A 4,980-nucleotide genomic window follows, 5' to 3' on the forward strand; every position below is an offset into this window, starting at 1 on the left:
AAAGCAGCCAGAACTCTCAGAATTTGACATTAAGATGACAAAAAGCAATCAAAAATATTAAAAAAAATTAAAGCAACAATGCTCAATCACGTCTACATGAAATGTTGCATTTATAAATAGAATGTAGGACATACTGTATATTTATTGGTTTCTTAGGCAAATACTGGGTCATAAATAAAACTTTAATGCAGAACTTCCCAACTAATGGATCAATGAATGAATGGCTTACAGATCTGTTGAGATGTAGCTCCTCTTTGTTATCCAGAAAGTTAGACAAAGCCTAGGTGAGTCAAAACCCCTGCCCCTGGGTAATCTCATTCATTTATCCAGTGTCTTATAAATATTATCATTTCCATGTATACCATTATGCAAAAATCATTTTGGAAGTATTGTTTTCATTTTTCTAAAATGTCAAGATTTTACAGGTCATATTTTCTCACCATAAGAACAAACAGAAATCAACAGTAAACTATGTTACAAGTAAAAATCAAATAAAAATAGAATAAGACACCTCTCTCTCTCCCATAAACAAACATAACAAACAACAACAAAACTGCATGAAAATTTAGAAACATACTTCCGAATAACCCCTGCGTCAAAGATGTAATAAAAGCAAAATAGACAAAGTATTTAAAAAAGAAACTACTTCATATGGATACTTAGGGAATGCAGTCAATACTAAAATTAGCAAAACAAAACAAAACAAAACAAAACAAAACCAGCCTTAGAAGCTTCTATTAAATAGAAGTCTCCCTCTGGTTTATGAAGAACTGGTTTCTAGTCAGATAATTAATTTATTGTAATCACTCAGTGCCAAACACAATGAATGAAAAACAACAATAACAATGTTCGCCATCATAATATTTTATATCACCAGGAATAGCAAATATTTAAAAATCTTTAACAACTGAAAACAAAACGAATAAGCATATTCCTCAAAGACAACACTAAATTGAAGAATATCTTTAAATACTGAAAAAGATGATTTTCCACCAGAATTCGATACCTAGCTTAACTACTGATCAACTGAAAAAGCAGATTAAAACATTTTTACACGCTAGGATTCAAAGTTTATATCCCATGTGCCCTTTCTAAGAAAGACATTGGAAGATATTTTTCAGCTAAATAAATGTTTAATAATATATATTTTTAAAAGCAGAAGACAAAAAATCCCGGCAACAGTGCTTTTAATAGGAGAGTATTGAAGACTAGTTACTGGACTGCCACAGATTTAGAAAGCAACTAGTCCAGTTTACAACAACAGAGAAGACAGCAAGAGAAGTTCTCCAAGGTAAGGTAGTCCTTATGGCTTAGATGACATGTTAGCTGACCTAATTGAACAGCTGAAAAAAAATAGATTAATAGAGACATGAAAATGAAAAGGGACAATTATTAAATCAAAGAAAAACTTTATATGAGGCATAAAGGAAGGTATGTTGAGGATCCAAAAAGTAAAATCTTTAACCTGTTTGAATTCAATAAAAATTCCCCCAAATTAATAAATCTAAATGACCATAATAAACTTAATACTTAAAAATATAGATGCAACTATAAGAATAAGTAGCTAAAAATTTAAACATGATTGACAATAGGGTTTAGTGACAGGGGCTAGAAAGTAAATGGGACAAAACTACTCTCGATACTGTTTTTGGGATTATCCGATGTTCTAAACTTTAAAGGCTTATTTGATAATATGATTTTCAATCACAAAAAAAATGTTTTTACTCATTTCCCCAAAAGTAACTGAGGCAATAATTAACATTGTAAAAACTTGTAAATAGGTTGTTTTAGGCAAGTTGTCTTCAACTGGTATATAACTGTCTTATGTCCTCTCCACTCTACATGACATTTTCTAAATTTCCGGGAAAATTTTTAATTTTCACCATGATTGAAGTAGTACCATTGGCATTTAGTGATGGTGGACAGGGAGGGAAGACTAGGCACCATAGATAGTGAATTTTCAACCTTCAAATGTTGTACCAGACATAAGTTACTCGAAATATATCATGTACATTAAGGGAAGTTAATAATTGTTCGCCACAAGGGGAAAAAGTACATCAATGAAGGGCAGAAACTTTTGTGCTAGAAGAATTGCAAATATACACAGAACATACACACCTCTATAGAAGCAAGACCTGACTATTTTACATTTTCTGGTATAGTTATCTGTAAGAATGTGTATTTTGAAATACAAGTTAATTCTCTAAAAAGATTTAAGAGCTAGTCTGTAATCCTTCCTTTAGCTGGCCTCAGGGATGCTTAAGAAAAATTTGACCCTTAGTCAACATTTTTGCAATATCAATTCAAAGAGTATATCCAGGATCTTGCTGGATTGCTAATATTGATTACTAAACTGAGAACGTTCCTAAGCATGCCATTCTTTGTTGTCAATTATTTTTTCACCTACAATTTACTGTCAGCTGCATTATTAAATAATGGAATGCAGGAACTTACCCATCCAAGAGCTACACAACTAGCAAGGTATTTAAACTGATAAACCTCAGGTCTGGGAGTTACCTGTGCTGATGTGATTTGCGCTCATGTCAGTGCTCATTTCTCAAGTTCAATATATAGGTTGTGGGTGGACATTGGAAATCTTGTCTGAGTATCTAAGGCCTTCATAAGGCTTTGTCTTGTGGAGGCTGTTGTGGAACCTGTTCTGTTTCTTCTCTAAAGTTTAGTTGGTGCTGGATAAGCCTACCGTGTCATGTAAATTTTAGTGACAATTCAACTTGAATTCCACTGATGCAGTCCTTTAGGGCTATATAATAGTCTCAATGGTAAAGTATGAATAACAAAATATTTGTCATAAAAGGGAGAATTGGCTTTAGAGAGTTTAAAACCATAGTTATAGGGTCATTAGACATTAATTACCATGGAGTTTCTGGTTCTACAGATTAATAAAAATATTAAATTAAATAATTTATTTATATACAGTGTATGTTTAGTCTGTACATATAACAATGTTTATGTTTAATTATCAATTTTTGTATTTGGATCTTAAAGAATATTCTGTAGTTAACAAATTATATAGACACATAAAAACTCAAATCAGTACTCATACCTCTTTATTTTACACATTTAGACCACTCTCTAACATTATATAATTTTAAGATAATAACAGAAATACATAAAATGTATCTAGCCAGAAGAAGAATTTTAATAAAAATATAAGGAACTAGTAGTCAAGGTCATGAAAATATAAATGTTACATGGAATTTTTCAGAAAGTTCCACCAAAGGAAATAATTCAAATGGAAGGGATATCCCTTGTCCTACCCTTTCTTTTCCCACTTGGTAGTTCTTGATGTCTGGAAAGAGTATGTGATGTCTGGCATCAAAGTAAATATTTCGTGACCTTGAGGTTGGTTACAGTGTGCTGTGGAGAGCAGAGCAGAAAAATAGAAGCAGCTTGATAAATTGATAAAGTTATAAAGCTTCTTAACAGCCTTGAAATGACAGCTCTGGACTTATTTTACCTGAGTGGGGAAAATCCTGATTTGTTTAAGTTATTGTTCAGGTGAAATTGCATTTTTGGTGATGATTGTTTTGATAAGATTTGACCAAAAGTTAATTCCTCATATATCTCTTATTAACACACGTGTACACTTACCCATATTGACTACTTTTGATCAGTGGAGAGAATATTTATCTTTCTATTATGCATAAAAAGAAAGCTTTCATTAGAGTGATCTGCTAGGTGATTTTAAAAATTAAAGCTCTCTGGTTCTACATCTGAATATAGATTCCTCCCTGCACTTGATAGAGAGAGCTTCCATACACCAGGAAGGGAGAAAGCAAAGTCTAACACCAATGCTTTAAAAATAGGTTAAGAGCAATGAATGTACATAATGACTATATTCAAACAATACTAAATGTATGAAATGAAAAGAAATAATTTCATTCTATTCTTTAGAATCCTACTTCTACTCCCTGCAATAACAAAATTTAATTTTGAGTTTGTTTTATATTATTTTGTAGTTATTACTATACTTTAAAATAATACTTCTGTGCTATTGATTCTCAATTTAACAACTTTGGATTTGGCTCTTTACTATAAAAGATGAGAAATTGTGCCTTAAAATTCCTTTGGAAGCATTTTTTTTTTTTTTTGGCTTTATGATTTGTGCTTTTTGAACTTTGTTAAAGAAAAAAAAGGAATCCTTGTTAAGGACTTCTCTTAAGTCTTTCTCCTCTCCTAATACACAATGATATCCTACACTTCTATTTATTTTATATTTTTATATTTCTTCTTTAGGTGTTTATTCGCCTGGGATCTACTTTGTATTGTGAGATAGATATTGGATAGAGGTACAGCATCCTTTTTCTCTATGTTTTCTACCATCATATACCAAATAGATTTTATTCTCCTATTTGTTTTTGCACTGCCACCTTCATGATATATTTCTTAGATTTATATATGTGTATATTTTATGTATGCATATATATGTGCAAATGGGTCTATCTCTGAGCTAATCTATTTCACTGGCCTCTTTTGTTTTGGTCTAATTGTGTGTTCTTGCACTAGCATTGTGCTCTTATTGTAACTTATACTACCATGGCTTTATAGTACGCTTTACTATCTAGAAAGATAAGGGCCATTTATTTGATCTTCTTTTTCGAAATTGAATTAGTTATTTTAGCATATGAATTTAAGCTGGAATTTTTATTGAAATTGTGTTAATTTTATAGATTAATTTAATAAAAACTCACATCGTAACATCCCATCTAAGAATATTAAATAGCTTTTTTAATGTCATTAATAGAATTTAATGTTCATTTTCTGTGAAGCCCTGGGCCTTGACATTGTAAAATTTTATTCCTTGATGTTTTATAGTTTTGTGACTATCGTCACTAAGATCTTATTTTTAATTATGTTTTCAAGTTAGCTATTGCTCCTAGAGAACAATGCTGTCAATTTTCATAAGGTAATACTTTACTTGGCAACTTGCTGAAATCACTTACAATTTCTAATAGTTTA

Source organism: Rousettus aegyptiacus, unplaced genomic scaffold, assembly GCF_014176215.1.
Source record: "Rousettus aegyptiacus isolate mRouAeg1 unplaced genomic scaffold, mRouAeg1.p scaffold_m13_p_7, whole genome shotgun sequence".
Classification (NCBI taxonomy): Eukaryota; Metazoa; Chordata; class Mammalia; order Chiroptera; family Pteropodidae; genus Rousettus; species Rousettus aegyptiacus.